This window comes from Canis lupus, chromosome 21, assembly GCF_048164855.1.
Source record: "Canis lupus baileyi chromosome 21, mCanLup2.hap1, whole genome shotgun sequence".
Taxonomy (NCBI): domain Eukaryota; kingdom Metazoa; phylum Chordata; class Mammalia; order Carnivora; family Canidae; genus Canis; species Canis lupus.
In genome coordinates this window covers 5,600,782-5,616,167 of record NC_132858.1, presented here as the reverse complement: position 1 = coordinate 5,616,167, position 15,386 = coordinate 5,600,782, and the positions used below count along the sequence as shown (strand labels likewise).

At 39.1% G+C, this 15,386-nt stretch overlaps 1 protein-coding gene across 11 annotated transcripts in view; it reads right to left on the bottom strand.

The window, feature by feature from the left end:
- KDM2A (lysine demethylase 2A) overlaps positions 1-15,386 on the bottom strand; it is a 151,629-nt gene that overhangs the window by 80,277 nt on the left and 55,966 nt on the right. The window contains exon 1 of one of the 11 annotated variants that reach the window (XM_072790087.1): positions 13,941-14,129. The exons of the other annotated variants lie outside the window; for them this stretch is intronic. The gene's annotated coding sequence lies outside the window, so the exon portion shown is untranslated. Of the gene's footprint in view, positions 1-13,940; positions 14,130-15,386 lie in introns of those variants that run through there. 11 annotated transcript variants of the gene reach the window in all.

Here is a 15,386-nt window from a genome sequence, read left to right as displayed (position 1 = left end):
GTCCAGGATCGCGTCCCAAGTCGGGGCTCCTTGTGAGGAACCTGCTTCTCCCTCTGCTTCTCCCTCTGCATATGTCTCTGCCTGTCCCTATGTCTCTCATGAATAAATAAAATCTTTTAAAAAAACAAACAACATTTGCTTCTTGAAGGACCACAAAGATTTACCCCAGGGAACCCTATCAGCACAAGTCATATTATGAGACAGAGAGAGCAAGAGCAAGAGAGGCAGAGGGAGAAGCAGATTCTCTGCTGAGCAAGGAGCCCAATGCAGGGCTTGAACCCAGTACCGTGACCAGAACTGAAAGCTGAGGCTCAACTGACAGCCACCCAGGCACTCCAAGATAACTAAATTCTCTATATTGTGTTTTTCCACCTTCCTTTCTAAGATTATGATTTCTTTTCTCTCACCAGTTCAAGACTTACCATTCCCAGAGAAGCCATTATTTAATCCTGATCCCTGACTTCCTATCACTACAATCCATCCAGTTCTATCTACTTATAACCATGAAATAACTCTTCTTTTTTCTTTGCCACTACAACTAGACCAACAAAGTAAAGCTCAAATTCTGTCTTCTCTTTAAAGTTTCTACAACTGATTGCTGTATTTTGTTTACCGATAACAACAAAAAACCCTCAAAAATTTTTAACAGGCCAAATGTATGTATGTATGTCTGTGTATGCTGTGCTGTGTTCTACTAGACTATAATAACTAAAATACAGAATAGTGCTTTATACTTTATAGAATATACAACTCTAAAATAATTTAAGAATTACTGAGGCACCTGGGTGGCTCAATTATTTGAAATTCAACTCTTAATTTCAGCTTAGATAAGGATTTCAGGGTTGTGAGATCAAGCCCCACGTTGGGCTCTGGTGCTGGGTGTGGAGATTGCTTAAGATTCTCTCTCTCTCAGGATGCCTGGGTGGCTTAGCTGTTGAGCGTCTGCCTTTAGCTCAGGGCGTGATCCTGGAATTCCAGGACAGGGTCCCACAGGCTCCCTGCATGGGGCCTGCTTCTCCCTCTACCTATCTCTCTGCCTCTCTCTTTGTCCCTCATGAATAAATAAATAAAATCTTAAAAAATAAAAATAAAAAAGATTCTCTCTCTCTCCTTCAGGGAGCTTGGGTGGCTCAGTTGATTAACCATCTGCCTTTGGTTCAGGTCATGATCCCAGGGTCCTAGGATCCGGCCCCATGTCAGCATCCTGCTCAGCAAGTAGGCTGCTCCCTCCATCTCTCCCCCACTCATGTGCACATCTATGTGCACTTTCTCTCTTTAATAAATAAAATCTTAAAAAAAAAAAATTCTCTCTCCTTCTGTCCCTCCCCTCCTCTTTAAAAATTTTTTTTAAAAATTTAAAATAGGGGATCCCTGGGTGGCTCAGAGGTTTAACGCCTGCCTTTGGCCCAGGGCAAGATTCTGGAGTCCTGGGATCAAGTCCCACGTTGGGTTCCCTGCATGGAGCCTGCTTCTCCCTCTGCCTGTGTCTCTACCCCTCTCTCTCTCTCTCATGAATAAATAAAATCTTAAAAAAAAATTTTTCAATAAAAATTTAAAATAGAAAAAAAAAAATAAAAAACAAAACAAAACAAAACAAAGAAGGGATCCCTGCGTGGCTCAGTGGTTTGGCGCTTGCCTTCAGCCCAGGGTGTGATCCTGAGGTCCCCAGATCGAGTTCCATGTCAGGCTCCCTGCATGGAGCCCACTTCTCCCTCTGCCTGTGTCTCTGCCTCTCTCTCTCTGTCTCCCATGAATAAATACAATCTTTAAAAAATAATAATAAAAAAGAATAAAATAATAAACTAATTTAAGAATTACAAAGTTTAAAAAAAAGAATTATAAAGTTATAAAAAAATAAAAGTTCAATGGTGCCTTTGGACCTTTTCTTTTCTCTTGAGATCTAGTCCTCTTTCCTACAATAAAAATACATTATTTAATTTTAAAATTTATGGGGTTCCTGGCTGGCTCAGTTGGTAGAGCATAAACTCTTGATCTTGGGGTTGTGAGTTTAAGCCCCACACTGGCTGCAGACTATTTAAAAATAAAATAAAAAAAAATTTGGTGGTGGGGCTGCCTGGGTGGCTCAGTGGTTAATAGTCTGCCTTTGGCTCAGGTCATGATCCCAGGGTCTTGGGATCAAGTCCTGCAACAGGCTCCCTGTAGGGAGCCTGCTTCTCCCTCTGCCTATGGCTCTGCCTCTCTCTCTCTGTGTTTCTCGTGAATAAATAAAATCTTTAAACCATAAAAGAAAAATAGGTATAGGTTTAAAAAAATTTTTTTGCCTAACTTTTAAAGATTAAAGTATATCAGAGCAAGGAAAATAAATAGATGCTCAAGGAAATGTCGTTGGGAGAATCTCAAGTACCATCCCACAAATTACTTCCTAATTTCAAAGACAAAATACATTTTTACAGGAAAGATCTGACAGTCATACCTGCAACAAAGTGATCAAATCTAGCACCACCATGAGTAAGGCAATCTGACACTGTGTCTCATGGTAGGATGCAATACACAGTGGCAAAATATTTTTGCCAAAATATTTAACCTGAATCTAACCACCTAAAGCTTCATAAACTTAAACATAACTAAAATGCTCCTCTCCTGTTTTAGTCTCAATTTTGCCACTATCAAAAGGTCTCTGGGAGGACGCTCAACAACCCCCATAAAAAATGGAGTTGTAGGGCAGCCCGGTGACTCAGCGGTTTAGTGCCGCCTTCAGCCCAGGGTGTGATCCTGGAGACCCGGGATGGAGTCCCACGTTGGGCTCCCTGCATGGAGCCTGCTTCTTCCTCTGCATGTGTCTCTGTGTCTCTCATGAATGAATGAATGAATGAATAAATGAATGAATAAATGAATGAATAAATAAATAAATAAATAAATAAATAAATAAATAAATAAATCTTAAAAAAAAAAAAAAAGGAGTTGTAGAAACATATGGATTTGGAGTCAGAGAGACCTAATCCTGAATCTTGGATAGGCCACCAACTAAACTTATGTAAGCAGCCCTGGGCCTCAGTTTCCTCATCTATAAAATGAAATTATATAATATACTGCCAACTTCAGAGCTGCCATAAAAATCAAATAACATATCTAACACATGTAAAATCTCTAAAATATTGCCTGGCATATTAGAGCTATTCAGTATATTTCAGTTGTAACCATAACAGACATTTGTTCTTTATGATGTGTCATGGTTAACAAACGATTTTTATATGCATACAGTCTCATCATCTGATCCTCCCTGTAAACCATAGCTACAAGTCAGTAAAAATGAATACAATAACATAAATCTTCCTGCAAGGAATTAATCTAACATTATAAAAATCAAAGCATTTGTGTTCATTTGTACATACTCTTTATACCTGTAGTACTTGTTTTGCATACTCCCAATATGCACAAATTTCAGTTACCACACTTTAGTTAGGTAACATCAGTCCTTCAGCAACATACTCCAAATTTTAATTACCATGGTATATGAACTGTTGGGTAGTTGCATAAACTAGAAACCTTACTGTGGGTTCCTCAGTCCATAAATCACTATATAAACAACAGATGTGCACCATGATCAGTAACCAATCTCATCACTTCCTTCAAAGTCTCTTAGTGATGAGTCACTGGGCATGCTTTTCAGTTCATACACAAAAAGCAAAGTGTGTAGTAGTGTTGCCTCCGAGTCTACTAGGGATAAACCCATTTACAAAAATGGACAATCAAGAGAGGGAATTGGCCTACAAAGGTGAAAATGAAGCAAAAAAAAAATGAGTGGCGCCTGGGTGGCTCAGTCAGTTGATCATCTGACTCTTGATCTCAGCTCAGGTCTTGATCTCAAGGTCTTGAATTCAAGCCCTGCATTGGGCTCCACGCTGGGCATGGAGCCTACTTCAAAAAGAAAAAGTGAAAAGTGATAATAATGGAAGTAAAATTTGAATAGAAAATAAATGGAGTTACATGCATCAGAGGAACTTAATATAGGCAAACTTTACAACATAAATGATTGTGACAAGCATGAAGATATCTCAGAGGAAGTGACACCAGCAAAAAAACTTAAAAACTCTCAAAAATATTATGTGACACTGAAAATGCAAAGGATATATATATGATAGAAGCCATGGCATCCAGAAGATATTTGTTCCACATCATAAGTCATATAAGAAGTAGGAGACAAGTACTACTTAAACTACTCAGTAAGTTTTTAAAATGTCTTTTTTTATTTTTATTTTTTTGAGAGAGGGAAAGAGTATGTGTGTGCTCATGCCAGTGCAGGGTAGGGGGCAGGAAAGGGAGAGACAGAATCTTAAGCAGGCTCCATGCCAGTGCACCCAACTCGAGGCTCAATCTCATGACCCTGTGATCATGACCTGAGCTGAAATCAAGAGTTAGACGTTTAAATGAAAGAGTCACTCAGGTGCCCCTAACTACTCAGTAAGGTTTATTTTTTATTTTATTTGTTTTTATTTACTCATGAGAGACACAAAGAGAAGCAGAGACCTAGGCAGAGAGAGAAGCAGGCTCCCTGTGGGGAGCCCAACACAGGACTCGATCCCAGGACTCCAGGATCACGACCTGAGCTGAAGGCAGACACTCAGCCATTGAGCCACCCAAGCACCCCTAGCCAGTAAGTTTTTAAACTAAGAAATAAAACACTTTATTTTTTTAAAGATTTTAAGTAATCTGTACACCCAATGTGGGGCTCACAACCCCAAGATTAAGAGATGCAACTGAGCCAGCCAGGTACCTCATGAAATAAAACACTTTATTATTGATTGATTGGTTTTTAAGATTTTATTTATTTATTCATGAGAGACACAGAGAGAAGGAAGAGACAGAGGGAGAGGGAGAGGGAGAAGCAAGCTCCTCACAGGGAGCCAGAACTCTGGGATCACATCCTGAGCCAAAGGCAGATGCTCAACCACTGAGCCACCAAGGAATCCCTGATTGATTGATTTTTAAGTAGGCTCCACACCCAACTCGGAGCTTCAACTCAAGACTCTGAGATTAAGAGTTGCATGCTCTACTGACCAGGTGCCCCTAAAATACTTTAATATTCCATATTTCTAATGCTTTAAATTAGTGTACCTAAATAAATCAAATAAGTATACCAAATATTGGCTTTATTACTTTTCCACTTCCTCATACATTTATAACCAACAATGAAATTGGTTTTTTTAAGTTTTAACAAAAAATTTAAAAAGTCACTTCATAATTTTTCCCATTGATTAATCATCTTGCATGGTTTCGGCTTACATGGTCATTTTAATAGTTTCACACTACCATGCAAAGTGAAGACTGTACATATGTATGGGGGCAGGGAGAGTTATAGATTTTTTCCTTTTTTTAAAAATTTTTATTTATTTATGATATTTTTTCTTAGTATCAAACCATCTAAGAGTAGTAAATTGCATAAATCATTTTACCCCTAAAATACTTAAGTGTATATTGCCTAAGAATAAGAGTATTTTTTAATCTAACCACAGAACAGTAGTCAATTTAAGTTACTTTTCAAGAATCTATCTATTCTTCAGGGATGAAAGATGCAATCAATGCCTGCTGTTCAAAGACAAAGACAGCAGCTATGAAATTTATAAATTAGTTTTTCAGATGTAATATAGTTCAGGCAATTATATAGTTTAACTTTGAAGTTTAAGACAATGTTAGTAGTAGAAGTAAATGGATAAAAATAAAGAAAATGCCGGGGGAAGGAGAACCGGGGTGGCTCAGTTGCTAAGCGTCAGATGGAGCCCCACATCAGGCTCCATGCTCAGATTCTCTCCCTCTAATAAAAAAAAAAGACCGTCCCTCTCCCCCTGCCCTGCTTACTCTCCCTTGCTCTCTCCTAAAAAAAAAAGAAAGTAAACAGGGATGCTTGGGTGGTTCAGTGGTTGAGCATCTGCCTTTGACTCAGGATGTGATCCTGGGGTCCTGAGATTGAGTCCCGCATTGGGCTCCCCACAGAGAGCCTGCTTCTCCCTCTGTCTATGTTTCTGCCTCTCTTTCTGTGTCTCTCATGAATAAAGAAAATCTTAAAAAAAAAAAAAAGAAAAAGAAAAAAAGAAAATGGGTAAATAAAACTTCCTAAAGCTAGTCAAATATTCAATTCAATAATCTTAAACACTTCCTAGGTATATGGGGAATAAAAATCAATTTTTGTAAACCTTACTTTAAAACATATTACAAAAAAAAAAAAAAATATTACAATCCTGGGACGCCCAGGTGGCTCACTGGGTTAAGCAGCTGCCATCAGCTCAGGTCATGACCCCAGGGTCCTGGAATTGAGCCCCACATTGGGTTCCATGCTGAGCAGGTAGCCTGCTTCTCCCTCTCCCTGCCATTTGCCCTGTTTGAGCTGTCAAATATTTTTTTTTAATTAAAAAAAAAAAAGTTACAATCCTTTCAGGGATTCCATAATCACAAATGGAACCTCATGATGCTACACAAAAATGCTAAGTTAAATACACAATAGGGTTTAAGTATACAGTACAAAAAAATTAAATACATAATAGGGTTTAAATACACAGTACACAGTACTTGTCACAAGTAGTTAGAGAAATTTATTCATGTATTTATGTATGTATGTATTTCAAAGTAGTTTATTATTCTTATTTTAAGTAATCTCTACCCCAACACAGGGCTTGAACTCAGGACCCTGAGGATCAAGAGTCCCATGCTCCACCAACTGAGCCAGCCATGTGCCCCAAGAGAGAATTATATTTAATTGAATTCATGGCATTTTTTACCATCTGCCATGTGCCAGACATTGTCAATATGCTGGCTACTAAGTGTGGCAGGGCTCCTGCCCTCAGAACCTACAGAGAATATATGGAAAGACAATCAGGGTATTACCTGCTATCTGCAGAAAAACCTGATGTTAGGAGAATTGGAGAAGACGCACCTTATCTAGCAGGAAAGGAGAGAAATGCCAAAAATTTCCTAAAAAATATAATTAACATCTAGCTGAAGCTTGAAAGATAAACAGAATTAAAGAGAGAGGAAAAGTGCTCAACTCAGAAAGAACTGCATATGCAAAAGCCCAAAGTAAAAGAGGGCACAGAACTCTTAAGAAAAAATAGCTGAGCACAGTATCATTTTCAGTTAAAGGGAAAAGAGAAAGGGAGAATATGGTGTAATGGAAAGAAATTCAACCTGAAAAGACCTGGTTTCCAGGCTTTGCTCTACAACTTATTAGTTGTTAAGACAAGTCTCTTTACTTCTCTGGGCCTATTTCATAATGAGCAAAATGGGGACACTACCACATTCCCCCTTAAAAGGTTGCCTCCAGGATCAAGTTTTTTTTTTTTTTAAGATTTATTTTTATTTATTTATTTATGATAGACATAGAGAGAGAGAGAGAGAGAGAGGCAGAGACACAGGCAGAGGGAGAAACAGGCTCCATGCCGGGAGCCTGACGCGGGACTCAATCCCGGGACTCCAGGATCACGCCCTGGGCCAAAGGCAGGCGCGAAACCGCTGAGCCACCCAGGGATCCCCCCCCCCTTTTTTTTTAAAGATTAATTTATTCATTTGAGAGAGCAAGCCAGCGAGAGCACAAGCAGGGGGGAGAGTCAGAGGGAGAAGCAGACAACTCACTGAGCAGGGAGTCTGACATGGGGCCTGATCCCAGGACCCTGGGATCATGACCTGAGACAAAGGCAGATGTTTAACCGATTGAGCCATCCTGATACCCCCAGGATCAAATTTTAAAAGCATGTAACAAGCCATAAAAGCAAAAGAACGATAAAAAAAAGAATTTTGCTCACCAAAATATACCATTAAAAATATGTAATGTGGTAAATCACAGGCTGGAAAAAGTATTTTTGGTTCATACATCTAGAAAGGACTTCTACTCAAATATATGAAGAATCTACAAATCAACAATTAAAAAATGAGCCAATAAAAAGGGTGCAAAAGATCTAAACAGACATTTCATCAAAAAGATATACAAATAACCGATTTGCACATGGAAAGGCATTCAACATCATTAGCCATCAGACAAATTTTTTTTTAAAGATTTTAAAAATTTATCTATTCATAAGAGACGGAGAGAGGCAGAGACATAAGCAGAGGGAGAAGCAGGCTTCCTGCAGAGAGCACAATGAGAGATTCAATCCCAGGATCATCACCTGAGCCAAAGGCAGGCGCTCAGCCACCCAGGTGCCCAAGAAATACAAATTAAAATGAGATACTATTTCATAATCGCCAGAATGACCAATATCAAAAACCAAATGCTAGCAGGTATACAGAGCAAGGACAGCTCTCATACACGGTTGGTGGGGAAGAGTATAAAATCAAACAGCACTTTAAGAGTTTAGCAATCTCGGGGATCCCTGGGTGGCTCAGCGGTTTGGTGCCTGCCTTCAGCCCAGGGTGTGATCCTGGAGTTCCGGGATTGGGTCCCGCGTCGGGCTCCCTGAATGGAGCCTGCTTCTACCTCTGCCTGTGTCTCTGCCTCTCTCTCTCTCTGTGTCTGTCATGAATAAATAAATAAAATCTTAACAAAAAAAAAAAGAGTTTAGCAATCTCAGGGAACCCTGGATGGCTCAGCAGTTTAGCGCCTGCCTTCGGCCCAGGGTGTGATCCTGAAGTCCCGGTATCAAGTCCCACATCGGGCTCCCTGTGTGGAGCCTGCTTCTGCCTCTGCCCTCCCCGCTCCCTGTCTCTCGTGAATAAATAAATAAAATCTTAAAAAAAGAGAGAGAGTTTAGTAATCTCTAAAGTTACACATATATTTTTCATATTGACCTAGCAATTACACTTTTGTCTATGAATACATGTCCATACCAACTTGCATAAGAATATTTACCACAAAAAAAAGAATATTTACCACAGCCTTATTCATAATACCCCAAACAGAAAACCTATCAAAAGGAGACTAAAGAAATTTGATACACATAGACAACAGAATATATTCAGCAATAAAAGGAACAAACTATGGAAACACATAGACAAGTCTCAAAAACATAATGGAACGTGAAAGAAGCCCCTTAAAAAGAGCATATGCTGTAATTCCATATATATATATACACACATGGACATGGTGTCCATATATACTTTACTTTGGGATATATATTATATATATATATAATACATATATAATACATGTATTATATATGTATTATATATATGAACACCAAATGGAAAACCTATTATGGTGATACAAGTCAGATACAGGGATAGAGAGAGACGCTAACTGCAAATAGGCACAAAGAACTTTCCATTGAGATGGAATTGTTCTCTGGGGGTGACTGGATGGCTCAGTTGGTTACGTGGTTAAGCAGGTTAAGCGGCTGCCTTGGGCTCAGGTCATGATCCTGAGATCCTGGGATCAAGCCCTAGATGGGGCTCCCTGTTTAGTGGGGAACCTGCTTTTCCCTCTCCTCTGTCCCGATTCCTGTTTTCTCGGTCTCAAATAGAGTCTTTTTTTTTTTTTTTTAAGATTTTATTTATTTATTCATGAGAGACACACACACACACAGAGAGAAAGAGAGAGAGAGAGAGAGAGAGAGAGAGAGAGGCAGAGACACAGGCAGAGGGAGAAGTAGGCTCCATGCAGGGAGCCCGAAGTGGGACTCGATCCCAGGCCTCCAGAATCACCCCTGGGCCAAAGGCAGACGCCAAACTGCTGAGCCACCCAGGGATCCCCTCAAATAAATAGAATAGAATAGAATCTTAAAAAAAAAAAGAAAAAAAAGGGAAATGTTCTCTGTATGCTGTTTTGAATAGCACTATACTGTCAAAACTCACCAAACTGAACACAAGACTTGTGCACTCTAATGTATGTTACATATATCTCAATTTTTAAAAAATGACACCACAAATATACAATCAGTAAAATCCAGAGAGTGGGAAATTCTGTAAGACAAGTAACCACATTTTTCCACCAGAAAAGAAAAATGGGGAGAAGTGACCTATAGGTTAAGAGAGACTTCAGAGACATAGTAACTTTACAAAACATGTGAATAATCTTAAAAAAAAAGGCGGGGGGTGGGATCCCTGGGTGGCTCAGCGGTTTGGCGCCTGCCTTTGGCCCAGAGCGCAATCCTGGAGTCCCAGGATCGAGTCCCAGGATCGAGTTCCGCATCAGGCTCCTGGCATGGAGCCTGCTTCTCCCTCTGCCTGTGTCTCTGCCTCTCTCTCTCTCTCTCTATGTCGATCATGAATAAATAAATAAAATCTTAAAAACAAACAAACAAACATGTGAATGAACTTTGTCTGAAAAAGAAGACAACCAACCACTTAAAAAAAAAGATTAGGGAAATCTGAATAAAAATATTAAGAAATTATTCAGGGGCACCTGGCTGGCTCAGTCGGCAGAGCATGTGGCTCTTGATCTTGGGGTTTTAAGTTCAAACCGCACATTGAGTGTACAGGTAACTTAAAAATAAAATCTTAACAAAAAAATTTGTTTTACTGTGATACTGGTAATGTGGCTATGCTTTTGAAGTCTTTATATTACAGAGCAACATGATGAACCTCATAATATCAGGTAAAACAAACCAGAAAAAAAAGAATACATACTATACTATTCCATTTCTTCAAACCTCAAAATCAAAATTAAATTACAATGTTAGAAGTCCTTACTGGGTAAAAAAAACAAACTAGTGATTGGGAGAGGCATGAGGAAGCTTCTGAGGTGGTGGCAATTCCAATCTTGACTGCGTGATAGTTATAAGGATGTTCATTTTCTGATCACTCACTGAATTATAATAAATTTATATTTTGGGGCACGTGGATGGCTCGGTGGTTGAGCATCTGCCTTTGGTTGCCCAGGTTGTGATCCTGGGGTCCTGGGATCAAGTCCTGCATCAGGCTCCCTACAGGGAGCCTGCTTCTCCCTCTGCCTCTCTCTCTCTTTCTCTCTCTCTCATGAATAAATAAATAAATTATCTCTTTAAAAATTTATGTTTTATGTTCTTTTCTGTATTTGCATTATTCCTATTCACAAACAGTAATTTTTGCTTTTACTATTTACTAAAAACTTAAGATATATAGAACTAAAGTGTTTACAGATGAAATAAATAAATAACCCCATCTGGGATTTTTCTAAAAGATTTTATTTGAGAGAGAAAGAGAGAGAGAGAGCATGTGCATGAGTGGGGTAGGGGGAGAAGCAGACTCCATGCTGAGCAGACAGCCAAACTTGGGGCTCGATCCCAGGACCCAAGATCATAACCTAAGCCAAAAGCAGATGCTTAACCAACTGAGCCATCCAGGTGCCCTCCCCATCTGGGATTTAATTTAAAATAACGGAGAGAGAGTGGAGGATACAGATGAAAGAAGAGTTCCTCATGTTAATAATTTCTGCAGTTGGTGAGAAGTACACAGTTCATCATACTATTGCTTACTTTGTGCATGTTTAAACATTTTCATAAGTTTTTTAATGTATATAACCTCAATTACTATACTTCTAAGGAATGATAAGGATATACTGAGAGACAGAAAAACAGGGACACCTGGGTGGCTCAGTGGTTGAGCATCTGCCTTCGGCTCAAGTCGTGATCCCAGGATCTGGGATCTGGGAGTCCCGCATCCGGCTCCCTGTGAGGAGCCTGCTTCTCCCTCTGCCTGTGTCTCTGCCTCTCTCTCTCTCTCTGTCTCTCATGAATAAATAAATCTTAAAAAAAAGAAAAAAGAAACATAGAAAAACAAATATATGATTAAGTTCACTTTGTTTTTATTTTGAATGCCCCCCCTCAAAATGAATATAACCCAAAGCCCAATAACAGAAAAATGAGCAAATAAACTAGAGGCGGCCATGGTCTTTCACAAGACTTTTTAGTGACATGGAAATGATAGTGATAAACTTAGATATAAAATTAGGGATGCCAGGGTGGCTCAGCGGTTTGGCGCCTGCCTTTGGCCCAGGGCATAATCCTGGAGGCCCGGGATCGAGTCCCACATCAGGCTCCCTGCATGGAGCCTGCTTTTCTCTCTCTGCCTGTTTATCTGCCTCTCTCTCTGTATCTATCTCTCATGAATAAATAAAGTCTTTAAAAAAAATAAAAAATAAAATAAAATATCAAGCATAATCTTAGCTACATAAAAATACTTTTATGTATGGGAACAACTAGAAGATATGCTGGTTCAGTGTGGGATCATGAGTGTCTTTCTAATGTATTTTTCACAACTAGCATATATAATTTCTATCACTAGAGTGGGGGGAATCCTCTTAAAAACATTCTATCAGGGGAATCCCTGGGTGGCTCAGCAGTTTGGTGCCTGCCTTTGGCCCAGGGCACGATCCTGGAGTCCCGGGATCGAGTTCCGATCGGGCTTCCGGCATGGAGCCTGCTTCTCCCTCCACCTGTGTCTCTGCCTCTCTCTCTGTCTATCATAAATAAATAAATCTTAAAAAAAAAAAAAAACACACACACACACATTCTATCAAAGTTGAGGGAAGAAAGCAAAAACATTAATAAATAATGGGAGAGTCATCACTTTTACATTCCAAAAGACTGATCAGTATGGAAAAAGGTAAAATTTTACCCATGTGAAAATCCTATCTGAATTTTTCTCAAGTCCTTTGTATTATCCCTGTATTTAATTACAATTCTAGGAGCCCTTTTAATATCAATTAATCCCTTAGTACAATTAGCCAATAAAGTATTTTTAGAATTTAATAGCATATAAAAAAGCATTTATACCCAAAGGAACGTCTTTTCAGAAACTGAATAGAAATAGAAACTATTTCACAGCTAAGCCAGTGCTTCTGGTTTAAAGTCCTGTGGCAATGAACTTATCAGATGCTTGTGAAACGAAAAGACAGATTTTGGTTCAAATGGACATGTGTCTGCTTGCCATTCTAGTCCCATTAGAGATTTAGCAGAAGCCAATGAATTTTATTAATATGAGCAGGTATACACATTCAAGTAATTATTACGTAGAACAAGACTGAGAAATTTTAGCCAATAGGTTTCAGTTTTCAGATGAGTCCACCAAATGAAGAGATATAGCTAGGTGATTAGAAAACTCTAAACCTCTGAAAAATGAGAAAAGGCTGTTCTTACACAGGGCAGGCTGAGAGGCATAGAGATGTGCTACCTTCCTTCATCTAAAACCACTATGTACATTTGACCATGGCATTAGAAATTCCTATTCTACTTTTACCCAGTGGAGTTCTCTGGCTCTTTGTACCCAGTGGTACAAAATTCCAACTTGACTTAAGATGGCACAAGTACCAAGTGGGGCTTTCTTGAATGTGCTATTATAATGGCCACATGGACTCCATAAAGGGAGAAACTAAAAAAATAATAATAATGTATTTAGAATTACAAAAACATTTAACAAGGCTCTGTATAAAATTTTTACAAAAAATAAATAAATAAAATAAAATTTTTACAATGATTTTATAAAATTAAACTCTACGCCCAATCTGGGGCTCAAGGTCATAATCCTGAGATCAAAAGTTACATGGTCTACCAACTGAACAAACCAGGTGACCCCCCAAATTTTTAAAATATAGAATCTGGAACAATTTTGTGTCACATATGAAGAATTGGTTAAAAAAAAAATTTAATAAAGTACAAAAGAAAATGGATCTCCCCAAATGTTTGTGTCCTCCATAACATAATGTTTGGGGCAGTTCCTAATATCTTTATAAATGACATAGAGGACAACTTGGTGTAACACTGTGAACAAAGGGAGATAAATTGAGAAAGCTCACAAGCCAAGTGAATGAATGTTATATGATTAGCCTCAGACTTGGACAAGTGTCAGGTAAAAAGGCCTAGAAAAAATTAAGTAATTCATATAGTAATTAAAATAAAATGGTTTCTCAACTAATTTTGCCCCAAAAAAGTCACCCAAATCTATTATGCTACCTCATGACATTAGCCAAGAATCTCTGGGTAGAGTTTTTCATAAAGTACACTCAATAATTGGTGAATAAAATATACTACACCATAGACATAAAGATTAACATTAAAAAAAAAATCAAAATTATGCACCTGCGTAGCTCAGTTGGTGAAGAGGCTGACTCTGTAGCTCAGTTGGTTAAGGGGCTGACTTAGTTTTGGCTCAGGCCACGATCTCAGGGTCCTGGGATCAAGATCTGAGTTGGGCTCCTCACTCAGTGAGAAGTCTGCTGGAGGATTTGCTCTCTCCCTCTCCCCTTATGTACTCTTTCTCAAACAAATCTTAAAAAAAAAAAAAAAAAATCAACATTGCAGGCATCTAAAGTTGACCCTCCAACTCTTGGTTTCAGCTTGGGTCATGATCTTAGGATCATGAGACTGAGCCCCACACTGGGCTCCATGCTCAGTGTAGAGGCTGCTTGGGACTCTCTCTCTCTCAAATAAATAAATTTTTTTTAAAAATCAAAATATATATATATATTTTAAGATTTTATTCATTCATTCATTGAGAGACACACAGAAAGAGAGGCAGAGACAGGCAGAGAGAGAAGCAGGCTCTATGCAGGGAGCCTTACTGGACTCGATCCCAGGACCCCAGGATCATGCCCTGGGCTGACGGCAGGCACTAAACCACTGAGCCACCCAGAGATCCCCACCCAAATTATATTCTTACCTTTGTATAAAACCATGGTATTCTCTCTTAGCCAATGGCACTACCTATCAACCTAGGACTCAAAACAAGAACCTGCGAGTTATCCTCCTCCTCCAGAACATCTGATGAGATCACCAAGTCCTATCAACTCTTTGCCAAAAAACTTGATTCAGTCTAGCCTCCACCTCTACTCTTGGTACCAAACCTCTAGTTATCATTTCTTTCCGAACTATTAGATTCTTATTTCATTCCCTTACCTCTGCAATTCTTCCTTCACCAGTCTATCCTCCACAACACCCTCCAACAGTGAAGTTTCTAAAACAGAAATATGATCGGGGGGCTTGGGTGGTACAGTTAAGTGTCTGACCCTTGGTTTCAGCTCAGATCATAATCTCAGAGTCATGAGACTGAGCCCTACATCAGGCTCCACACTCAAAGTCTGCATTAGACTCTCTCTCCGTCTCCTTTTGCCCTTCCTCACGACTCACTCACTTGTTCTGTCTCTAAAAAATAAGAAATATGATCAAGCCTCCCCCATGTTTACACTTCTTTTAATGTCTCCCCATTACCAACTGCACAAAGTATATACAACTTTACATGACTGACTCTTCACCTCTCCGATTCCCTACCATTCTTATGTTCCAGTAACATTCAACTTCTGGCAATGCTGTTTTGAACTTGTAACGCTTGTTTCAAACATATTTGCCTCTGGACTTGCTGGTTCCTCTTCTTTGAATTTCTTCCTCAGTCATTCCCTCCTTTCTCTTGCTTCTGTACTTTGTACCTTCTAAATTTCATTTATCAGAGTATAGCATAATTATTTGTTTATATGGCTCTTATCAGTCTATGAGAACAGGGTACAAGACAACTCATTTCTGTATACCCAG